General features: G+C 38.5%; 1 protein-coding gene across 1 annotated transcript in view; it reads left to right on the forward strand.

Annotated features, from left to right (window-relative positions):
• The window catches only part of csmd3b (CUB and Sushi multiple domains 3b), a 367690-nt gene that overhangs the window by 56855 nt on the left and 297503 nt on the right, over positions 1-13332 (forward strand). The gene's annotated exons all lie outside the window — the stretch shown is intronic.

The raw sequence follows: 13332 nt of genomic DNA on the forward strand, positions 1-13332 counted from the left end.
CTCGCTGCCAAACCATGTTAGTCCTCATACAGCATATGATCCAAACAGTTAAACATGCAGAACATCTGGTCAACTTGAAAATACAACACAGTGCATGGACTCTTGATAGTTTATCATCATTTAAGTTTATACTTCTTCCTACTCTTGTTCGCTCATGTAAATTCAGATGCCTAAATGTTTGCAGATGGAAGTTATTGTCTCTTATCTCCTCTCTTGTTCTATTTCTATTCTTTAATTGGCTTAATGTTGTTTTGTGTTTTATGTCTCTTTTTTACTTGTTTGGAAAAAGATATCAATCAATCAATTAAAATCCTTATCAACATAACGCCCCATCCTGTGGCACAAACTAGTGGTCGCTAGTTGGTCAGTGAGTCACAGAGCTACTACGGGGCCATTAACGAAGAAAAAATATTCTTTTGAGGTGGAAAACAACAGAATTTAGCATGAAATCACAAATCCTTTATAAAACATCCATCCATCCATTTTCTACAGCACTTATCCTAGTTGGGGCTGTGGAACTGGAGTCTATCCCAGCTGTCATTGGGGGAGAGGCGGGGTACACCCTGGACTGGTTGCCAGTCAATCTTAGGGCTGACATTCAGAGACAAACAACCAGGCACTCTTACACCTACAGCCAATTTAGAGTAGGGCTGAAGTAATAGATTCTTTTTGTAGTCGAGTTTTCTATCGCTTCTTCTGATGATTAATCGAATACTCAATTCATAATAAATATAAGTCTTATCAAACTTTTCGGGATGCTAAAACTTAAAAAAAAAAAATACGCTGGAATCGGGGCACACCGGTAGTCGAGTGGTTGGGGCGCGCACCATGTACACAGGCGGCCCGGGTTAGAATCTGGTCTGTGGCAACTGGTGTCCTTAAATGTGTTTAAATCTAAAACGAAAGACATGGAAGCAGACTCTCTAGGATGTTGGTGTTTTAGCTCGGCTGTTTAAACAATTGATTTCCAGGTATGACTCATAGATGGTTTAAATCCAAAATGTTGTGCTTTGTAAATTGTACTTTGTCTCTCTTTGTATTTACATCTATAAGTTTGTGTTTTTGCTGCTGCATGTCTTGGTCAGGTCTCCCGTGAAAAAGAGGTTTTTACCCTCAACAGGGCCAACCTGGTTAAATAAAGGTTAAATAAATAAATAAATAAATAAAACTACAGTTGCATTTTCAGTAGAGCCTTTGACTTAGGAGAATCAAATTAGTGAAAACCTCAAAAGACATGTACTTTTTACTCGTTACTTGTTAGCGGCTCTGAGTCAGTGTAGTCCCCTGTGTACACCAAAACTCCATAATTCTTGTCCATCCTACTCAAACTCCCACTCACACTAATGTCTACAAATAAGTAGAATTTAATTAGAGTTTATAAGTAGTGCTATAAAACTTTGGCATCTAGGTCACTGCAGATAAAAAGATTGATAAAAATGTAGGTTTACTTTGCAGAGCTGCACAGCACAGCATTTTGAAAATGTTTCCAGTAGGCAAGTTCACTCACCATTGGTCTAAGCAGAGCGTGCACTCTTTAATAGATTCAATTTCTAGTATATAAGTAGGTCCAGAGCCAGTGGATGAATATGAATGTACTTATTTTGTCTTATGAATAGGAACATTTGCAATGGAAATTGTTTTTTACATCATCCAACTGCTTTTTCACTAAACCTTTTGAGTATTTTACTTGTTTTACATCTAAACTAGAAAAGCACTTGGAGAGCACAGACCTCTGCCATTAGCCCTATCTCCCAATAGTAAAGAATCCTTTAAAAAATTCTTGTATCCAGATGGTGATCCGGATCACTCCCAAAATCTAATCAGTTCTTCCTTATGCCATTTCTGAGATAGATAGATAGATAGATAGATAGATAGATAGATAGATAGATAGATAGATAGATAGATGGTCGTTTATTGTCATTGCATTGTTAAAACATGAAATGAAACTACATTTGGCAGTCTCCTCTGTAGCAGCTCTGTAGACCAATGCTCTCTTCAGTCTACGACCATTGAGATTCCTTAAGGCTTCAGAAATTTTCAAGGAGAACTGCCATGTGTTTGACTTCTTTACACAGAGCAGAGAAAAGAATTCCCTTAAGGGTGGCAAGTTCATTCCTTTTCAGTATGGAGGCTGTCAAAATGACTGAATCCAGAGAACAACAGAGAGTCTGAGCATACTAAAACTTAGCAAATCAAAGTCTCTCTGTTATATACGAATAAGGGTAGAAGGAAAGATAATTGTTGTGACAGTGTGGATTGTATTGTGATGATAAATATTAATTAGGCATAGTTTACAAAAGTATCACTTTTTATACTAAAGGAAAAGGATTTTGCAAAAAGATTTGGCCTACTTGTAGTTTTTAGTTTTTAAACTGAGTTTAAAGAGACTAACTTTTTCTCTTTGAAAAAATGTTTCAGGCAAAAAACAGGATCATTAGTTAAAAAAAAACTTGATAATATAAATAACAATTGTTGTATTTGTTTTCCCTCAATGATCTTGAATGAATTATCAAAGACAAAACATTTGCTTTGCTTCTGGAGGGCCTTGGCCCATGCGAGGGGTAGCTAATGCATCCCCCTTTTGCCCTCTTCCTTCAGGGCCTGAGTAAACAGCATATCATTTGCACAGATGAAAGAAGAGATAGGAGTGGTTGGAGTGATGGTTAAAATTAGAATGCACTAGTACCAGCACCATGTCCTTTGTGCATTTAATATTCAGATTAGATTTAGATTAGAAAATCTTTGATGTTCTCAATGAGGCAGTTAGTCACGGAGAATAAAACAGAAGAGCATAAAAGTGTCTGCCGGACAAACATACACAACACCGAGCAAACCAGCAAAACAAGTGCACAGTTTTGTTAATCCTGCTAAATGGGACAATTCTTTTAGATTAATAAACAAACTGGCCAGATGACTGTATGGTCTGACTTACTTAGTCATCATGTTTATGGATGATGTCAACTTTTTAATGCGTCATTATTATGTAGAAAACCTTCAATGTGACATTATCTAGGGCAGGGTATATCAACTTCATTTGTACAAGGGCCAGCTTTATTCTTGACAGATGATGCCGGGGCCGGACTTTAAAAAAAAACTAAACATTTTGCTCTAATTAAAATATTACTGTATTTCCATTTTTCAGTGTTTGTAATTTTTAGGGCAGTAACATTGAAATGTTTTCCTACTGCACATACTGCAGCCACCCATTTGGGTGACATATCATGTTGTCTACTACTGGGTTTGGTGCTAATATGCAGTGTCATGATTGGCTAAATACACTTGCAGGAAACAGGCCTTTTGTTTTGATTCTCAGGCAGGAAAGAAATTAATCTTGAGTGGAAAACTGACACTTTAAATCTTTAAAACTTGAAACTTTGGATTTAATCAGGTCTTGTTTGCGGAGAATATTTATCATGCATTTATTTCCTAATAATGGCAAACAACAAGTGGATTTCTGTAACGTGGATCAAATGCGAAGTCATTCTTGCTAAAGATATCTGGAATGTTGAACTTTTGGTGGTTTGTTTTATAGTTGTGGAGATTTAAAGATTGAGGCCCTAAAACCCACAAAATCTTTTACCCTCTGCACATTTTCTGAATTTAGTAATCTTTTGGTGGCCGGATGGGAAGCTATGGGGGACCTGATATGGCTGCCAGTTTATGATCACTGATTTAGGGGTTCACATGTTGTCAATTTAGATACCAAAGCTGGATGAGTAACTTTTTATTTCTGAACACATTATAATAGTGGTCTGACTCAGATGTTTTTTAAGATTGCTAAAAATTTCTATAGCACTTTTAAAAGCTTTGAAGAGAAATAAAAACAGGAAAACAATCAAATTAGTGAAAAATTATAGAAGTAAATCCCAGTATCAAACAGAACAAATGAAGATTCAAGCACAATGCAGAAACATGCTAAACCCAAAAGAAATGCGAGTTACAACTAGCCTTGTCTATACAAGTTAGTTTTCAAATGTTTTTTGAATCGTTACGACAACTTTGTAACCTTGCAAAGCAGATGGATACACCTGTTTCCTTGTTTCTCACTGACAAATCCATCTTGCAAAGCTCCTATCCAAACCGTTTGGGCCCAGTTAGAAAGTGACAGGACCAATCAGTGATGAGGGACAGTACTTTCAGGCATGGCAGAGTCGTGATGTAAGCAAGCAGCAACAAGAGGCCGGTACAAATATGGCAGAAGACATTAGTTGGGATGCTGCACCAGTTTTGACGACATTTCTTCATTTAAAGAAGAACAAAGAACAGCAGCGAGTTGTTTTCTTTTCAAAAACGACAAAAGTCGTGTACTGACATGTCTATAGTCGCCATGGTTTGCGTTATTCCCTCAGTTGCTGCGCATGTGCATCTCGGTCGCGGCTGTGTCACGTGTTTTGTTGTTGATTGGCCCGTAAAGATGTGACAGACAGAATGTTCACCCAATCACACTCTGAGTTTTTTTTCAAAGCCTCTGCCCTACCTCAGACACTCAGTGTTGAAGGTTTTCCAGATGGGTGTGTGAAACAAGTCCATCTGGTGTGTCAGGTTAAGGACTCTGCAGATCTGCTGGACTGTTGAATTTCACCACAGAAGGTGGGAGCCAGAGCGGCAAAAGCACAATCACATTTGGTTCTACAGTTAGAGGATGGTATGGAAAGAAGACCGAGATTAGATGATCTAGGTGGAGATGGTGTGGTATGTGTAGCAAGGAGGTCAAGAAATGGATATGGATTGATATGGGCTAATAAACTGTTCAGCTGAGGAGATGAAGTGATCAGGTTCAATCAGAAGTATTTCAGATTTTTTGTGTTTAAGATGGAGGAACTTTAGTGATATCCAGTTCTTAATAGTATTGGGAAAATGAAATAAAATCATACAATAAATTATAAAGTTATTGTCTACCAAGAAGAGAGTACTCTTTAGCTGATTATCTTATACATGTGAGAAACCTCAAACAAAGGAAAATTTTAACAATGTACAGACTCAGCGACCATAAATTAGAAATTGAAAGAGGTTGTCATAAAGACTGGAAACCTAGAGACCAAAGATTTGTAAACATTGTGATTTGGGAAAAACTGAAGATGAAACCCACTTTCTCCTCATCTGCCCACTGTATGAAGCTGTAAGAAAGAACTTTTTGAGCCAAGTTACAGCAGCCGGATCACATGAAGAAATAATGAGACTGTGTCTTACAGAAGAACCTAAACATATACACCTAGCTGCACGTTTTGTTGCAGAATGTCACCAGATTAGAGATAGTAATAAGTTTTATAATAGTCAGTAACCAATAATCAATAACTTTGTGGGTTTTTTTTGTAAATATTTTATTATTATCAATTGTGTTATTGTGATTGTCATTATTATTATTTGTTTTGTTTTGTTTATGTACTCTGCTTTGGCAACAAAGGTTTTAACCATTCATGCCATTAAAGCATATTTTGAACAGAACAGAATAGCAGTAAAGCCGTTATAGAGCAGTGAGAGCTAAAAAGTTAAACAGTGCACAATAAGTAGGGTGTGATTTCAGACACAGTTATTATTGTATTACCCAGTCCCACTGTAATAACACCAGGATACATGTAGATAATACAGACATTGTTAACATGATAAGCAACACCTGCCATAACATTTCAACATTTCGACTGTCAAGCAGACCGGTTGAAAGGACTTTAGCTGATGTAATATTTGACATGATTTTAATGTTTGTGTGCAAACCTAATCACTAACTTTCAGATGACAGCTTGTTTACTTTCAAGCACAGACACAAACACTAATGTTCCAACACACATTGTTAGTTCAAGCTGGTCGCTTTCTAAAATGATACACTGCTTAGCAAATGCTCTGTGTGTCTTTTTGTATCATTAAGCCTTTGTGTTGTCTGTATGTAGGCTGAATGGTTTGTGGGTGTTCATCTTGTTTCGTGCGTCTAGTGCACCCTTATAATGACAATATATCTGATTGAAAAGTGCTTTGATTAAAGACTGCACACATGCTCTATCTGAGTTTTTGTGTGCATTCACTTCTGTTCTCAATACCTTGTGTATGTGTGTTGTTTGCGTGTCAAAGCAGTTGTCCCAGATATACAAACTGGCATGAATTTCTTCTTGCTACTTAGCTCATGTTCATTGTGTGTGATTGTGCATCTCAGCTGTGTGTGTACATGTGCGTGAGAGACATGAAAAGAGTTCTCTCTGTAATAACATCCAAGGAACTTATCTGAAGAGCCCCTGCTGCTGATTCATTCAGCTGTTTAACTTTCTTTGTGCAAGTGTGTGTTCGTGTGTGTGGGGTGAGGGCGGGTGCAGAAGGACAGGGAACCATAACCACATTTGTAAGCAGCAAACATGCAACATAATGCTGAAGATCTGCTCTTATATTTATTGTATCATACTGTCCATGACTCATAGCAAGGCTGTAAATGCAACCAGGCAGCAGGAGATTTCCTCAGAAGCATGATCCACCCAGTTTTTGGCAAGTCACAGTTAGTCCGTGTAATCCGTCTGCCTAATCTTTCACTGGAGCCATTTCAGATTTTAGATTTACGCAGGTAATACTTTGGCAGTGTCATTGTACATTTTTAGAAAAGAACATGAAAAATACCTGCTAGTTATTGCCATTCAAGTATTTTTTTAGAATCACTTAAAAAATTCTGTCATAAATCATAGGTGACTAACTGTCATTGTCTATGCATGTGTGTCCCTGTCTGTCCCTCTTATGTTCTCTTCATGTAAAAAATATAGCAAATATAAAACACAATATGTTTTTTGTTTTTTGGGGGTTTTTTTTGTTTGTTTTTTGTTTTTAATCTTTTTACTTCAATTTACTAGCATCCTTCAGTATCTTCACTAATAAGATGTTGGAATTGTTGCAAGAGTTTCAGAATTACTGACTTCAGTAAGACAAGCAGCAGTAACTCAGAGTCAAGTCTGTTGTCACATCCACCTTAAAAGCTAGTTGAATCTTCTTTAATGACAATGAGATCTCATTCATGTTTCTTGTGTGGAGTCAATAGGCTGGTTGAGATTACACATAATGTATCCAGGCAGAAATCCTACTTGTTAATAATATTTAATAATATTTTCAATGACTTAGTGTTTTAATCCTGAATACAGCAGGGTTGACACCTTCCAGTTGGTTGATTGTTCGATGAACTCTCATCCGACCAAAATCAGGACTACGCAGCAGAGAAAATAAGACACAAGCACAGCTGTTTCTGATTGTTTGAAAGTGGTCAACCTATAAATAACTTAGAAACAACATATCTTCAACTTAGGGGTGGGCAATAAATTGAGCAAGCTAGATGATCTTGGCTTTTGCCAGGATGTGTAAAATTACTATATCATTAACATTGGGTATAGACTACGTGGAAGTTTTGGGCCTTCAGCATGCAGTTCCCTCAGATGTTTTGCTTTTCCCGTTGTCTCTGAACGCCTCTCTCTAACAGCTTAACCCCTCACCCATCCAGAAAACTCTCCTCCGTGCATGGGCGTTTTTGTATCAGCAAAGGAGGGAGAGAAGCATGGGAGAGTGAGGAAAGTAAACAGACCACCAAGGCGAGTGAGTTGCGAATTAGCCATGCTAAGAGATGGACAACAAGAAACACTGGATCTGGCATTTGGCAGTGGTTTGGGTTTAAATGGGAAGATGTCTGGCAATTTAGAGATTTCAAAATATCACAATCTATATTGTGTATTGCGATATAGCCAAAATATATTGCAATATTGACTTTAGGCCATATCACCCAGCCCTATTTGAACTCAACAAAAAGATCCAGGATTTGAGTTTATTAAAGTAGCACTGTTCTGCCCTTTGCCACAGCATGTACTCCCTCTGGCAGTTTGTTTTTTCACCTGTTGACAAATACGTTTTGTTACATCCTTCATCATTTCATTAAAATATACATGTTAATGTCTGTCACATACAGATAGAGAGCAGAGGAGAGAGATAGTGATGTCTTCTGGTCCTTAAAAGTTGTTCTTTCATCCTGACTTGCACACTTTTCTTCACTTCAGTTCAGTAAATATATGCTGCATGCTAACTGGTGTATACTTGTGAATTACACAGTGCTAGCTAAAATGAGTGGATTCTATTTGTAGTTATCATCATAAATTAGGACAAAAACATTTATCTAAAGTTATTTTGTACAAAATTCCTCACAGTTTTTGTGCTGTGATCACCAAAATCAAATATATATATATATATATATTCAGCCATGTGCCACTGAGTCTCTGAGTCAGTTATGTCAGTTTTCATCATGAGGTTAAAAAATGATTAATTTAGCTGGAACAATGTGTTGGGTTAATTCTGACACCGTCTCAAAATAAAGGACACTTTTTTTGTTGTCAGCGACCACTGATTGGCTAGTGCTTTGGTGTAATTTAAGTTCACCTAGTTTATCTTTAGTTAACTTCAGGCCTACAATACAGTTTTATCTAACAAGGCTTTACACTTTATAGCTACATCGCCCTAGTTAAGTTTGTCCTGTACCAGAATTGAGTAACATAAAATGAGAGGCAGGTGTTAAACTACACTGTTATTAAGAGGGTATCACAGTCAATTTGTGACTTTACCAATATATGGACACACCGCCTCTCCTTTGATCATGATCATCAAGTCTGAGACTAGAGGTCACAACCAAGCTTGGCTTCCTTTAAGCTGGGTGTACACTGTGTGATTTTCCTGCAATTCAGCCACGAATTTAGAATCGCATGACTCACTTTGAAGTTGGGCCAACTTTCAGTCGGATTGGATGTCGTTTGTCATGCTGTGTATAGGGTATGCTGGCCGACCACAGCCCGACTACGACCCTATGACCTGCTCCTGACTGGTCAGGAGGATTTCTGGCATGTTTGATATTTTGGTCGTACGACTCCAGACACTTCACAGTGAGAGCAGAAAAGCGAGCAGAATAAACAACTTTGGGGGATTATTTTCCTTTCTAAATGGTCAGACAACATCCTAAATTACCATGACAGCAGCTGGAATGACTTTCTGCTGCACCCTGCTATGATAAAGGAAATAAACGAGCAGGAAATATTCCTATTTGCGGATCTGCAGCTGACACAGAGTTGATGCTGTTTGTGTGTGTGGGACAGAGAGAGATAGTGGGGGGGACGACAGCTGGAGAGTTAGAGGGAAAATGACTGGAGACAATTCACCCTGAGTGTGTGAGTCCTTTTAAAAAGGAAACTCCGTGGGTTTCTGTCACAGTCTGTCCCGACTTCGGATTGTACAGTGTGAGCACACAACTCGTGCGCGATGTTCATGTGATACAGTCGTACAGTTTGAGATGACATTCTGCCACAACTGTCGTGTGGTCAGCTTGAAATTGCACAGTGTATACCTGGCTTTACTAAGAAATCTAGAAGGAGCTCAGGGCTCCTTCATTGATATTACCTGACATCATATGGGAATATGACAAGAAAGCCTCCTGGATGTCTTGCAGCAGGGTTATACAGGTACATAAAACCATGAGTCCCTGGGGCAAACCTAGAAGATGCTTGAGGGCTTTTAATAAACCTCTGGTCTGTAAAGGCCTCAGGATTGTTGCCTTAGGTGCCCAGGAGTACGTGGAGGACGTCCGGATGGCCCTGTTCACCTGCTTCACCTCATTGGAATTTGAAAGAAACTATGAGCAACGGGATGAATTTAAATATTGTACTGTGGGATCCAAGAAGGAACAGTGACATGGAGGTTAGAAATATATATATACACATAATGCTACAGGTATTCATGGATAGTTTCATTCTTTGACTACTCTATAGAAAGGAATTGTGCATTTGAACGGGCAAAGATACAGTAGTATGACTATTCTTTTTAGTCTGTCTGCTCCAAAGGATACACTTTGATGTGATTGTTGGACTTGAACATTTTTCCCCCTTCCTCTGAAGACTGTCAGGCCATAACTAATTCATACACCAGCACATACTATGCTAGAGTGTATGTGTGCATGTGTCTGTGTGTGGAGCAGAGTGAGAAAGAGAGTGATGTATTATTTAGCTTGATGTTGAAGGCAGTTTGATATTGTGCTGATGAGACGGAATTACAGATTATCACAGCACTTAGAACAGTGCGTTTGAGAGCGTGTGTGTCTTCATGTTGTGTGGGTTAGGTGTCTCAGCAAGATAGTTGTTAAATAACTTTTCTTTTGTTACCTCTTCCTCCACCACCCCCTCAGTCATTCTGTTCAACATTCTCCTTGTCCATCCTAATTTAACTGCTGTCAGTCTTGATTTACGATGAGAGTCTACTGAAAGTGTTAATTGTCTTGAATGAGTTGGAGCTTACTGATCTCATAAAACAGTATAAAAAGGCCACTGAGTAGGACTGGGTAGAGAAAAATAGATTCTCTGATTTGTAAATATGCAATACAGGTAATCGCTTGGAGTGCTTCATTCAAGAGAAATGCTGTCACAAACCCTGGATATTTAGTAAAAACCCTGTGTACGATGTTACATACAGTAAACTGTATTTACTTTATGTTCTCCTTCACTATACAGCTTCTTTTTCCTCCACGTATTACACACAGCCTGTCAGTTTACTGTGAGAAGAATGACAGAGCACACAGACAGTGGAGGAACTCTAATTATTTAGAGAAGGTAGACTAAATCAGCACCTGCTATAGTTGTTCTATAAAGTTTTATCCGTAACGTGATACATGTTTCTTTAATGTTGAGAGTTCTGCCATCTTATTAAAAACAAATATGTGTAATTGTATAGCACGCATGTCCTACATGATACCAACAGGCACCAGTGTCTGATTGGGAGACAGGAAGTGACCGTTTATTAAATCTTGCACAACCAAACTGCATGAACTGTAGCTGAAAATTTCAAGTTAGAATCTATTTTAGTGAAGAAATAACCATAACTACTTCTACTACTAATTGTAAACATTATTTAGGCCCCACTTTAATTATATATTAAAGATGTTCTCAAACTATGTAACAGTAGCTTATATTTAATTTAGTAATTTCTATTATTATTGATTTAAAACCAGAGACTTCACTTTCACTTGCCTTCAGAGACTTGAGACTTGACTTGGACTTGTAATGACGGACTTGTGCACATCTCCTCCTGAAAACCAACATGGTGGAAACTGGCAGCTCTGCTCCTCTGAAGGATCAACCAAACTTATAAAAAGATGTCTTGCTGAATTTGGGAATTAAAAGCTATGATGACAGTGAGGAGCTGGACCATATGCAAGATGTGCTATACAGAGGTGAAATATTGTAGAAATATTTTACCTCTAGAATCCTACCATTGGTAAATGAAGGTAGGACGTTTCTACGGTAACTTTCTACCTTTTATATAAAAGATAGAACGTTACCGCCTCTATCCATCTTTACCATTCAGAGACCACTCCCATCTTCTCCTGCACCTGCATTACCTCAGCGCTGAGAGCTCTGGCTTTGGTAACGCCGCTGCTGGAGCCAACAGCCCAAACAGGTAGTGCTCAGGACCACCACGGTCCACCAGCACACTACAGCCTGCTTCAGGGGACTCTGGAGGGAAAGAAACCCTCCACCTCAAAAGATCGCTCTGGGGCAGCAGTGCCGCAGGACTCTGTGTCACTCCCTGGCAAGGGGATGTCACTGTCACCGCCACCTCATCTAGAAAACCCCGTCCTTTCCCCCTCCCTCCTCTCAGTACCAAACTGCTCACTTTCTGTGCATTTTTGGAATTACTGAAGTGGGCAGAGTTAGCTTTGAGCTGGGTGCTCACTTAACTTTAAATTTGCTCTTATTTGAGCATCATGTATAAGAACATTTACTGATTTTACCAGTACATAAGTTAAATTGTTAAAAAAATTGAAATTGTAATTCAGATTATATATATATATATATATATATATATATATATATATATACACACATACATACATACATACATACATATATATAAAATTCTATTTTAATGACACCTGATTTTATTGTGATACTAACACCAAAAGTTTGCTGAATGGCATCTGAATAATAGCTAAGAATGGAATAGCTGTTTGCTAGCTGCAATAAGATAATAAAAGAAATGAATACATTTGACACAACCGCAGAGTTATGAGCTGGAGAGATGCTAAGACACTAAGCTAGCATCTCTTATCTTAAACAATTTTACTCAACATACAGTCCCTGTAAAGTGAAATCCAAATTTTGTGTCTTAACATGCTAGATTAACTTTGCAAAGCAGATGGATACACCTGTTTCTCTACACCTGGCGAATCCATCTTGCAAAGCTTCTATCTGAACCATTTGGGCCTGGTTAGAAAGTGACAGGACCAATCAGCGACGAGGGGCAGTACTTTCGGGTGCAGCGGAGTCATGGCATAAGTAAGCAGCAACAAGTGGCCAGTGCAATTATGGCAGAAAACATTAGCGGGGATGCTGCTAAAGCACCAGTTTTATCAGACCTTGATGACATTTCTTTGTTAAAAGAAGAAGAAAGAACAGCAGTGAGTAGTTTTCTTTTCAAAAATGGCAAAAGTCATGTACTGACATGTCTACAGTTGCTATGGTTCACGTTATGCAGTTCTATATGGAGTTTATTCCTTGGTAGCTCGCACGCACACCTCGGTAGCGGCGATGACATCACGTGTTTTGTTGCTCTGTTTGGCCCGTAATGATGTGACAGGCAGAACGTTCATACAGTCACCCTCCGAGTTTTTTTTCAAAGGCTTTGCCCTTTCCCAGACACTGTATATTGAAGGTTTTCCAGATGGATGTGTAAACAAATCTATCTGGTGTGTCAGGTTAACACTAGATGTATTGGAATAAGGTTGTTGTAAACATCTGAAAACAGTGAGATGTATATGTCACTGAATTATGGATTTAGACCATTACAAAATTGTTCCCCTTTTTCCTGGCTAGGTTTTATTAGAGCAGGGCAAATATATGAGCCCATGACATCATTGGTCTCGTCTGTCATTACCCCGCCCTCCTGACACTACAATGATATAAAATCACAGAGCAGTTCATGTCAGTACAGTCTGTTGTTAGCTGATGCCACTGCCTTCACTGAAAGTTAAAAACTAGCTAAATTTTAGCATAATTAGGTCACTATTCAGTTTCCTAAATCTATGGTGGCCTACATGTCATTGAAAGTATCATAACAGGGAAATTTTTAATGGAAAACAGCTAATCTAATCCCCAACTTCAGTCTCTCTGCTCTGGCACAGAGCCAGGCAGCTGCGTTTTGATCTGATTCTTGTGAGTGGGTGTGGCTTCAGCTCATTCAACTGACACGCCCACACCATACTAGAGCAGCCTCATTTTCATGATTTTGGAACTTAATTTTTTTTTATTTACAGATGTTCTTCGTGGTTGAAATTTGGCTTGTTGATTC

Source organism: Cheilinus undulatus, linkage group 16, assembly GCF_018320785.1.
Source record: "Cheilinus undulatus linkage group 16, ASM1832078v1, whole genome shotgun sequence".
Lineage (NCBI taxonomy): Eukaryota > Metazoa > Chordata > Actinopteri > Labriformes > Labridae > Cheilinus > Cheilinus undulatus.